Below are 12,657 nucleotides of genomic sequence, written 5' to 3'. Positions count from 1 at the left end.
GGAAGAGGCTCTGTAAACATCCCCATCCTCAATGATGGCGGAGTCCAGCACGTGAGAGAAAAAAGACAAGGCTGAAGCGTTTGCAACCATCTTCAGCCAGAAGTGCTGAGTGGATGATCCATCTCGGCCTCCTCCCGATATCCCCACCATCACAGAAGCCAGTCTTCAGCCAATTCAATTCACTCCAAGTGATATCAAGAAACGGCTGAGTGCACTGGATACAGCAAAGGCTATGGGCCCCGACAACATCCCGGCTGTAGTGCTGAAGACTTGTGCTCCAGAACTCGCCTTGCCTCTAGCCAAGCTGTTCCAGTACAGCTACAACACTGGCATCTACCTGACAATGTGGAAAATTTCCCAGGTATGTCCTGTCCACAAAAAGCAGGACAAATCCAATCCGACTAATTACCGCCCCATCAGTCTACTCTCAATCATCAGCAAAGTGATGGAAGATGTCGTCGACAGTGCTATCAAGCGGCATTAACTCACCAATAACCTGCTCACCGATGCTCAGTGAGCCAGGACCACTCGGCTCCAGACCTCATTACAATCTTGGTCCAAACATGGACAAAATTCCAGAATTCCAGAGGTGAGGTGAGAGTGACTGCCCTTGACGTCAAGGCAGCATTTGACCGAGTGTGGCACCAAGGAGCCCTCGTAAAATTGAAATCAATGGGAATCAGGGGGAAAACTCTCCAGTGGCTGGAGTCATACCTAACACAAAGGAAGATGGTAGTGGTTGTTGGAGGCCAATCATCTCAGCCCCAGGACATTGCTGCAGGAGTTCCTCAAGGCAGTGTCCTCGGCCCAACCATCTTCAGCTGCTTCATCAATGACCTTCCCTCCATCATAAGGTCAGAAATGGGGATGCTCGCTGATGATTGCACAATGTTCAGTTCCATTCGCAACCCCTCAGATAATGAAGTAGTCTGTGTCCTCATGCAGCAAGACCTGGAGAACATCCAGGCTTGGGCTGATAAGTGGCAAGTATTCGCACCAGACAAGTGCCAGGCAATGATCATCTCCATCAAGAGAGAGTCTAACCACCTCCCCTTGACATTCAACGGCATTACCATCGCCGAATCCCCCACCATCAACATCCTGGGGGTCACCATTGACCAGAAACTTAACTGGACCGGCCATATAAATACTGTGGCTACAAGTGCAGGTCAGAGGCTGGGTATTCTGCGGCAAGTGACTCACCTCCTGACTCCCCAAAGCCTTTCCACCATCTACAAGGCACAAGTCAGGAGTGTGATGGATAGCTCTCCACTTGCCTGGATGAGTGCAGCTCCAACAACACTCAAGAAGCTCGAAACCATCCAGAAAAAGCAGCCCGCTTGATTGGCACCCCATCCACCACCCTAAACATTCACTCCCTTCACCACTGGCGCACAGTGGCTGCAGTGTGTACCATCCACAGGATGCATTGCAGCAACTCGCCAAGGCTTCTTCGACAGCACCCCCCAAACCCCTGACCTCTACCACCTAGAAGGACAAGAGCAGCAGGCACATGGGAACAACACCACCTGCACATTCCCCTCCAAGTCACACACCATCCGGACCTGGAAATATATCGCCGTTCCTTCATCATCGCTGGGTCAAAATCCTGGAACTCCCTACCTAACAGCACTGTGGGAGAACCTTCACCTCACGGACTGCAGTGGTTCAAGAAGGCGGCTCACCACCACCTTCTCAAGGGCAATTAGGGATGGGCAATAAATGCCGGCCTCGCCAGCGACGCCTACATCCCATGATCGAATAAAAAAAAAATTCTACTCAACCTCTCCTCATAGGCAACCCTCTCATCCCAGGAATTAATCGAGTGAACCTTCCCTGCACCGCCTCTAAGGCAAGTATATCCTGCCTTAGATAAAGAGACTAAAACTGTATACAGCACTCCAGGTGAGGTCTCACCAAAGCCTTGTACAATTGTAGTAAGACTTCCTTACTTTTACGAACATACGTACGAACATATGAACATATGAATTAAGAGCAGGAGTAGGCCATTCGGCCCCTCGAGCCTGCTCTGCCATTTCAAAAGATCATAGCTGATCTGATTGGGACCTCAACCCGACTTTCCCATCTACCTACTATAACCTTTGACTCCCTTGTTAATCAGGAATCTATCTAACTCAGCCTTAAAAATATTCAATGACCCTGCCTCCACCGCTCTCGGGGGGAGTTCCACAGATTCATGACCCTCAGAGAAAACATTTCTCCTCATCTCTGTCTTAAATTGGAGATTGTAAACAATTTTACAACACCAAGTTATAGTCCAGCAATTTTATTTTAAATTCACAAGCTTTCGGAGATTTCCTCCTTCCTCAGGCAAACATTTGCCTGAGGAAGGAGGAAATCTCCGAAAGCTTGTGAATTTAAAATAAAATTGCTGGACTATAACTTGGTGTTGTAAAATTGTTTACAATTGTCAACCCCAGTCCATCACCGGCATCTCCACATCATTAAATTGGAGACTTCTTGGGCGCTAAATTGGGCCGTGTAACGCCCGTTGTTTCGGTGCTACATGGTCCCTCCGACATCCAAGATGGCGTCTTGGATACGCATGCACGTTTCCAGCATGACATGCGCCAGACACCATCTTGGTAAAGGAGTTAGCGCATAATCCCGAACGCTGGAAGCATGTAAAGTAGGGAGAAAATGGCTGCAATCAGTGTGCAACGCTGATTTAAAGTGATACACACAATTTTGGACCTTAACGCTCAACTCAATGTACAGTCTTATCCCCGACCATCTAAACGTTTCTTACAGTCCCTGAAGGACCCCCCACCAGCGCTATTTAAAGGGGCCATGCAGGTGTTGCAGGTTAGTTGCTGGATTATTGATTCTGGCTGCTGGAGGAGTAGGAAGTGTTTTTTGAAGCTCTCTATTCTTATTGAGAGTTCCGACACTACTTTTGAGAGTGGTTTAGCAGGTACTGCCTTACGGGTCGGAAAGTTACAACCCTGGTGGAACAACATTCCTGCCAACCATGGGCGGTCTGCTAGGGCTCCCGTTGGGCATTGAGCATGACTGGGAGCATGCAGAGTGACCACGCCCAGCAGGTCAAGCTGCGAGGAGACGGAGGATGAGGAGGCGCAGGGCACTGTGCAGGAGGCCCTACCCAATGAGGGCCTTCCGGGATCAATTCTCTTACCTCAACATGACCGAGGAGAATTGCATCTGAAGCCTGAAGTTCACCAAGGAAGCCGTCACTGAGATCTGTCAACTGGTGTGGCCACTACTGCAGCCTCAGAGAGCAGGGCGAGGACAGCATTGCCTGTGGCTGTGGAGGTCACCGTGGCGCTGAATTTCTACGGCTCAGGATCATTTCAGGCCTCTGCTGGTGACATGTGCAACATCTCACAGTATACAGTGCACTGCTGTATAAGGGAGGTCACAGACCAGATGAGGAACAGGTTCATCACCTTCTCTCTCGACAGAGACAAGCAGAACGAGCGAGCACGGGGGTTCACCCGCATTGCTGGCTTCCCCATGGTGCAGGGTGCCATGGACTGCACACATGTTGCCCTGCATGCCCCATACATCAACTCAGATGCCTTCGTCAACCGAAAGGGCTTCCACTCCCTCAACGTGCAGCTGGTGTGCGACCACACGCATTGCATCATGGAGGTTGATGTCCGCTACCCCAGGAGCAGTCACGACACCTTCGTCATGCGGCAGTCCAACGTGCCAGCTATCTTTCACCCGACTCGGCAAGTTAAAGACTGGCTACTGGGCGACAAGGGCTATCCCCTCACGACATGGCTCATGACACCGGTCAGGAATCCACGCACACGTGCACAGCAGGCCTATAATGAGAGCCAGGCTGCCACACGCAACATCATGGAGCACATCATAGGCCTCCTCAAACAATGCTTCCATTGCCTGGACCGGTCTGGAGGAGCCCTGCAGTACTCCCCTGAGCGGGTGGGCAGATTCATGGTGGTCTGCTGCACGCTGCACAACCTCGCCATCGTGAGGGACCAGCCTTTGCCATCAATCACTGCAGAAGACCCTGAGCCAGAGGTGGAGCAGGAGGAGGCTGAGGAGGAAGAGGCAGAGGAACAGGAGGAGGAAGAGGCTGAGGAGGAGCAGGAGGAGGGCGTGAAGCCAGAAGAGGCATTGGAGGAAGACGCAAGGTTGCAGCAGGAACCACTCGTCTTGTCTGCAAGGGCTCTGTGAGCTCGCCTGATCCGTGCCCGCTATCAATAATGTGAACTACATCCCCCAACTCACCAACAGTCCTACACTCCCCACTTTTCCCCTCCCACAAGACAATCAAATCGCCCTCCATCTGATTACACATTGGTGTCCCTCTCAGCTCATTGCGTAAATCAATCCACCACCAAATGCAAAATCAAACTCTCATTTATGGATTCATAAATGAAATTATGCAAACACAACACAACTATTCACCCTTGTGCATTCCCTTAGTGCCTGTTGTCCGTGTGCCTTTACCTGTCCTAGTGCTCCTACGAGGTGCTTCCCCAGTGGCTGGAGCATGGGTGGTGAGAGGCTGCTGCCCTTCAATGGAGGAATGTCCAGATGGCCTTGGAGGACGACCTCGAGCAGCTCTGGGCCGGGAGGGCCCGGCTTCAGACTGCACCATCTCAGCATGGGCTGCAGCAGTCTGGCCTGGCTGGCCGAGAGGCAACAACAGGGGCACTGGTGGTGTGGCAGGGGTGGGAGCAGGAATGCCGTCGTCCTGAGAGAGGACAGCAGGTCCGACTGCCATGGCGCCACTGCCACTCTCCCCGGGGCGGAGCCTCAGTGCTCCTGGTGATCAGCTGGAGAACGGATTGCTGGAGTGCTGTGATGCCCCGGAATCCCCGTTCCACAGTGGTCCCCAGACCCACGATAGCAGCAGTCTGAGCTTCCAAGGCAGCAGTCTGAGCTTCCAAGGCAGCAGTCAGACCGTGGATGGCAGATGTTTGTGCTCCAATGGATGCTGTGACATCAGTCATCAGACGCTGCATCATGGTGGGTTCCACAGGTGCACTGATGGAGGTGACCACCCGTTCCATGTGGGAAAGGATGGGCCCCAAGCTCTGCACAAAGCCCTGTGCCAAGTTGGAGCTGAACTCCTCCATCCCCCTTCCCAAGCATTTGTTGGTGTACGCCCATCAGCCGTCTTCTGTAGCCTGGCCCATTGGAGTCCTCATCTGACTCCTCTGCAGCAGAACTAGTGAGTGACCTCCCCCTCCAGCGAGCTGGCACCTGTGGAATCCGTTCCCCTCACCCCGGCTCCTGCGCACTTGTGCTCGGTGTCTCACCACGTGCAGATCCCACCTCTAACCTAACCTCTAAAGGACGCGCAGTGTCAGTCTCTGAGCTGGTGGAAGCAAGTGTCAGATCGAGTGATGGTGTGGCTTCAGTGTCCTCCTCCTCCTCCTCCTCCTCCTCCTCCTCCTCCTCCTCCTCGGGAGCCGCCATGTGTTCTTGGGTATCTGCAATGACAAAGGGAAACAGGTTGAGTTGTGGAGTGGGGAGAGGAGCAAGTCAGAGGTGTGTGCTGACAGCATGTGCAGTACGTGAGTCAGAAAAGATTATGGGAGGAGGGAGATGTGGAAAAGGAGAAGGAGCATTAGATATGCAGAGACCCCCTTGACCGGGACCTCCAGCGCTGCACGTTGTGACAGCTGCAGCGACGGCCCACTCAATGATCTGGAGCACCGTCTCCTCTAGGGGGGTGGGGATGTGCAGATGTGCCCATCCAGCCTCAGGTCTCTCCTGCTGCCGGGTGTTATACGCCACCTTCTCCTGCAAGGCAGAGGTCAGTGTGTCAGTGAGTGTCCTGCAAGGTGTGTGGGTGATGTGCCTGTCATGATCGAATAGTTGCCAGTTTGTGTGACTTGTGAGTGGTGGTTGTGTGGCCTGCAAGTGTGTGCAATGTGCGGGTGAGATGCAGCATTGGGTATGGATGGGCAGTGTTTGTTGGTGGGAGGGTGACGGGAGGTGTCGTGCATGGAGTATTGGTGCAGTTGGTTGGATGTGCCAATTGACACTTGTATTCACTCACCTTGACCACTCGTGTCAAATCATTAAACTTCTTCCGGCACTGCACCCACGTGCATGGTGCAATGCTCTTGGCATTCACCTCCTGTGCCATAGTCTGCCAATGCCTGTGCAGCTGTAGTCTGGAGGGTCTCCGGCCACCCTGCGGGTACATGCCTGCCTTCCTTTAGTCCACACATTGCACCAGGGCCTCCAGAGCATCGTCCGAGAATCTTGGTGCCCGCTCTCTTGCTGGTGCAGCTACTCGTGATGCCATTCTCCCTTCTCCTAGTTGGCTGTGTATCTGCCATTGGAAATGTGCCTGCACCTTTAAGTAGTGCAGGCTGCTGATGACGTGCGCTGTGCACGCCCCATTTCCAACTTCCTCATTCTCCATGCAGCCTCTCAGCAGCGAGGACTGCACGGAGATTTCAGGGTAACTAGCAGTGCTGCCTGCGTAGGGTCTGTCAGGCGAGGGATGCTCCACCATTGCCCAGAACAGACCCTTATCCAATTATTTTTAAACTGTGTCCCCTAGCTCTAGTCTCTCCCACAAGCAGAAACATTCCCTCAGCATCTACCCCTTCTAGTCCCCTCAGGATCTTATATGTTTCAATAAGATCACCTCTCATTCTTCTAAACTCCAGTGTAAACAGGCCCAACTTGTCCAACCTTTCCTCATAAGATAACCCCCTCATCCCAGGAATCAGTCGAGTGAACCTTCTCTGAACCGCCTCCAAAGCAATTATGTCCTTTCTTAAATAAGGAGACCAAAACTGCACACAGTATTCTAGATGTGGTCTCACCAATGCCCTGTACAACTGCAGCAAAACATCTCTACTTTTATATTCCATTCCCCTTGCAATAAATTACAACATTCCATTTGCCTTCCTAATCACTTGCTGTACCTGCATACTAACTTTGTGATTCATGTACTAGGGACACCCAGATCCCTCTGTACCTCAGAGTTCTGCAATCTCTCTCCATTTAAATAATATACTGCTTTTCTATTCCTCCTGCCAAAGTGGACAAGTTCACATTTTCCCACATTATACTCCATTTGCCAAATTTTTACCTACTCACTTAACCTATCAATATCCCTTTGCAGACTCTTTATGTCCTCTTCACAACTTACTTTTCCACCTACCTTTGTGTCATCAGCAAATTTAGCAACCATACATTCGGTCCCTTCATCCAAGTCATTGATATAGATTGTAAATAGTTGAGGTCCAAGCTCTGATCCCTGTGGCACTCCACTCGTTACATCTTGCCAACCTGAAAATGACCCATTTATGCCTACTCTCTGTTTCCTGTTAGCTAACCAATCCTTTATCCATGCTAATATGTTACACCATGAGCTCTTATTTTGTATAAAAGCCTTTGATGTGGCACCTTGTCAAAAGCCTTCTGGAAATCCAAGTACACCACATCCACAGGATCCCCTTTATCCATGTTGCTTGTTACTTCCTCAAAGAACTCTAATAAATTAGTCAAACACAATTTCCCTTTCACAAAGCCGTGTTGACTCTGCCTGATTGCATTGAGATTTTCTAAGTGCCCTGTTATAACCTCCTTAATAATAGATTCTAGCATTTTCCCTATGACAGATGTTAAGCCAACTGGCCTGTAGTTTCCTGCTTTCTGTCTCCCTCCTTTCTTGAATGGAGGAGTTATGTTCACTATTTTCCAATCTGATGGGACCCTTCCAGAATCTAGGGAATTTTGGAAAATTAATCCCAATGCATCTACTATCTCTGTAGGCACTTCTTTTAAGACCCTAGGATGAAGTTTGTCAGGACCTGGGGACTTGTCAGCTTTTAGTTCTAATAATTTTTTCCGAACCCTTTCCCTGGTGATTGTAAATGTTTTAAGTTCCTCCCTCCCTTTCACCTCTTGATTCACAATTATTTCTGGCATGTTATTTGTATTCTCTACAGTGAAGACACACAAAATATCTGTTCATTTCATCCGCCATTTCCTTATTCTCCATTATTAATTCCCCAGACTCACTCTCTAGAGGACCAACACTCACTTTACTTACTCTTTTCCTTTTTAAACACCTGTAGAAGCTCTTACTATCTGTTTTCATATTTCGAGCTAGCTTTCTCTCGTACTCTAATTTCTACCTCCTTATTATTCTTTTAGTCATTCTTTGCTGTTTTTTATATTGCTGATATTTTTTTGTCTTCTGCTGTGAAGACAGATGCAAAATATTTGTTTAACGCATCTGCCATTTCCTGATTCCCCATCCTGTCTCAGCCTCCAAGGGACCAACATTTACTTTTGTTACTCTCTTCCTTTTTCCATACTTGTAGAAACTCTTACAATCCATTTTTATATTTCTTGTTAGTTTACTTTCATATTCTATTTTCTCTCTTTTTATCCATTTTTTGGTCGTCCTTTGCTGGTTTCTAAACTGCTCTTCTTGGCAACATGATAGGGCCTCTTCTTTTCATCTAATACTATCCTTAACAGGTGGATCACTTTTCCTGAGGAGTTTTTATTTCTCAATGGAATGTATACTTGTTGAGAATATTGAAATATTTCTTTAAATGTTTGCCTTGCTTTTCAACTGTCATACCCTTTAATTTGGGTTCCCAATCTACTCTAGCCAACTCGCCCCTCATACTTATGTAATTGGCTTTATTTAAGTTTAAGACTCTAGTTTCTGACTTTAGTACGTCAGTCTCAAACTGAATGGGAAATTCTATCATATTATGATCACTCTTCCCCAGAGGATCTCTTACTGTGAGATTACTAATTAACCCTGTCTCATTACATAATATAAGATCTAAAATAGCCTGTTCCTTGGTTGGTTCCATGATGTATTGCTCTAGGAAACCATCTCGAATGCATTGGGGATGCTCAAAGAAACCGTCTTGAGGCTACGGAGAAAGAGCAGGGGAATGGGACTAATTGGATAGTACAGGCACGATGGGCTGACTGGCCTCTTTCTGAGCTGTAAGATTCTATGATTTTAATTTCCATTGAATGGAAATTAAAATCGGTTTGTATCTATAACAGGCGTAAAGTTGAAAATCTACCCCATTGTGTCATTAGTCAGCACAAAATGGATTTTGTACTCAAGTCTCTGGAGTGGGAGGTAACATCGAGTTCAGAGGTAACAGTGCTACCCACTGAGCCACAACTGATACAAGATACTTTGCACACACAACATGGTACCCTGGGGCTGCATTGCACTGCCATTCATCTGCTACTGCTTACCCTCGCCGTTACATCCTAGCCTTTGTCCCTCTGCCCCTTTTCTAGGTCTTTCCGAGAACTATTTTCTTGCAGCTGCACAGTTGAATGGAGGGCATCTCCCTGAAGATGCACTGTCACTCGCTCAAACCTTCCCAACCACCAGCATAGAGATCGACAGCCTAGCAGAGGGTGGATTACTCAGCTCTAGTGAGCAGGAGCAGGTACAAGTGGAAAGGAGGTCCCAGGAAATGGCTGGTCAGAGAACCAGCCCAGGCCCAGCTCTGCTGAAGGGGATGGAAATTCAGACTTTAGGGAACCAGCGCCTTCCAAAGAAAGAACGTTTCTGACTGTGCTGACTGTGTGGGACAGCCTGCCAGGGAGATACTGTCAGATGGCAGAGGTGGTGGACAAGCCAACCATGGAGCGTGTGGTCACCTCGATGGATGCTGAATCTGGTCTCTCCTTGCAATAGCCTGTGACACTGGTAGTAGCATCCCTCAGGGATGTCCATACTTGTGCCATGCTAGCTCTGGGTTCTACCATCTCCTCTGTCTTGGAAAGGCTGGTAGACCCAATGGAGAAGGGCTTCGGTTGCATCATGGATCTGATACAGTCTGCTTCCTTGCAGATCAATGGGAGAGCTCAGCCACAGTCCCATCGCAGGGGCAGTCATGCAATCCACGTGGTACGAGTTGCCCTCTCTCAGAATGACAGCACCTCCACACATTGCCTCAACCAAAGCCCGCCCTGCTATCAGAAAGACAACTAGAGGCAGGCAGCCCCATCAAACACTGTGATGCTGCTGCCAGGCCCTTTCGGGTTCGAGCTCCTCGACATTGCTGACCACCAACTTCTCAAGAACCCTTGCCTGAACCACATCAGCCTCCCACCTTCCATGCTGCAACAATTGGGGAACCACCTCATAGAAGTAGTCGAGTAAATGCATCCAGCTGCAGCTACTGACAAACCGCATTGCGGCACTGGAGCTGCGGATGGATTCATTAAGGAGCATTCGCGATGCTGAGAACGTCGTGGATAGCACGTTTAGTGAGATGGTCACACCGCAGGTAAAGGTTGTACAGGCAGGAAGTAATTGGGTGACCACCAGGCAGAGTAAGAAGAGCAGGCAGGCAGTGTAGGGGTCCCCTGTGGCCGTCCCCCTCTCAAACAAATATACCGCTTTGGATATTGTTGAGGGGGATGACTTATCAGGGGAAGGCAGCAGCAGCCAACTTCCTGGCACCAGGGGTAGCTCTGCTGCACAGGCTGGGAGGAAAAAGAGTGGAAGAGCTATAGTGGTAGGGGATTCTATCGTAAGGGGAACAGACAGGCGTTTCTGTGGCCGTAAACGTGACTCCAGGATGGTTTGTTGCCTCCCTGGTGCCAGGGTCATGGATGTCACTGAGCGGCTACAGGGCATTCTCAAGGGGGAGGGTGAGCAGGCAGAGGTCGTGGTCCACATTGGGACCAACGACATAGGTAGGAAGGGAGATGAGGTCCTGCATCAAGAATTTAGGGAGCTAGGTAGCAGATTAAAGAGCAGGACCTCAAAGGTTGTAATCTCTGGATTACTCCCAGTGCCATGGGCTAGTGAGTATAGAAATAGGAGGATAGAACAGATGAATGCGTGGCTAAAGAGTTGGTGCAGGAGAGAGGGTTTCAGTTTCCTGGATCACTGGGCTTGCTTCTGGGGAAGGTGGGACTTGTACAAGTCGGACGGGTTGCACCTGAACCAGAGCGGGACAAATATCCTTGCGGGGAGGTTTGCTAGCACTGTTGGGGGGGGTTTAAACTAACTTGGCAGGGGGATGGGATACAGAGTGGAGCTACAATAGGGGGTGATGTGCAGCCAAATATAGAGAAAAAAACAAGTCAGCTTGGAAGACAGGGCAAATATGTGAGGGCAAGGCTGGATGGCATCTATTTTAATGCAAGGAGTCTTGCGAATAAGGTGGATGAACTGAAGGTGTTGATAAACACATGGGAGTATGATATTGTTGCTGTCACAGAGACATGGTTGAGGGAGGGGCAAGACTGGCAGCTCAATATTCCGGGGTACAGAATCTTCAGGCGAGACAGAGGGGGAGGTATAAGAGGAGGGGGGGTCGCAATATTAATTAAAGAATCAATTACTGCCATAAGGAGGGATGATATATTAGCAGGTTCCTCTAATGAGGCCATATGGGTGGAGCTTAAAAACAAAAAGGGGGCAAGCACTTTGATGGGAGTGTACTATAGGCCCCCAAACAGTCAGGGGGAGATAGAGGAACAGATATGTAGGCAAATCTCAGAAAATTGTGCAAATAATAGGGTAATAATAGTGGGGGATTTCAACTTCCCCAATATTAACTGGGATACTCAGAGTGTAAAAGGCTTAGAGGGTACAAAATTCTTAACGTGCATCCAGGAGAGCTTTTTGAGCCAGCATGTAGAAAGTCCTACAAGAGAGGGGGCGGTACTGGACCTAATTCTAGGGAATGTGGCCGGCCAAGTGGAAGAAGTGCTAGTAGGTGAGCACTTTGGTGACAGTGACCATAATTCGTTGAGATTTAAGGTGGTCATGGAAAAGGACAGGGAGGGGCCGGAAATAAAGGTTCTAAATTGGGGGAAGGCCGATTTTAATAGGATAAGGCAGGATCTGGCCAAAATGGACTGGGATCAGCTGCTTGTAGGAAAATCCGCATCGGAGCAATGGGAGTCTTTCAGAAGGGAGATTGAGACCATACAATGGCAACATGTTCCCATAAAGGTCAAGGGTGGTTCCAAGAACTCCAGGGAACCTTGGATGTCAGGGGATATACGAGAATGGATTAGGAAAAAAAGGAGGGCTTTTGGCAGATACAAAAGGCTAAAGACGGAGGAAGCCCTAGAGGAGTACAAAAAGTGCAGGGGGATACTTTAAAAAGAAATTAGGAGATCAAGGAGGGGCCATGAAATAACACTGGCGAGCAAAATAAAGGAAAATCCTAAGATGTTTTATAAGTATATTAAGGGTAAGAGGATGACTAGGGAAAAAATAGGGCCCATTAGGGACAAAAATGGCAATCTGTGTGTGGAGCCGGCAGATGTAGGAGGGGTTCTAAATGAATTTTTTGCATCTGTTTTCACTATGGAGAAGGACGACGTAGACATAGAAATACGGCAGGGGGACTGTGATATACTCGAACATATTAACATCGAGCGGGAGGAGGTATTGGCGGTTTTAGCAGGCCTAAAAATGGATAAATCCCCAGGCCTGGACGAAATGTATCCCAGGCTACTGTGTGAGGCAAAGGAGGAGATTGCGGGGGCTCTGACACATATATTCAGAACCTCTCTGGCCACAGGGGATGTGCCAGAGGACTGGAGAACCGCTAATGTAATACCATTATTCAAGAAGGGGAGTAGGGAAAAACCGGGGAACTACAGGCCAGTGAGCCTAACATCAGTGGTAGGAAAATTATTGGAAAAAATTCT

Source organism: Heptranchias perlo, chromosome 15 (assembly GCF_035084215.1).
Source record: "Heptranchias perlo isolate sHepPer1 chromosome 15, sHepPer1.hap1, whole genome shotgun sequence".
NCBI classification, from domain to species: Eukaryota; Metazoa; Chordata; class Chondrichthyes; order Hexanchiformes; family Hexanchidae; genus Heptranchias; species Heptranchias perlo.
This window is presented reverse-complemented; position numbering follows the sequence as displayed.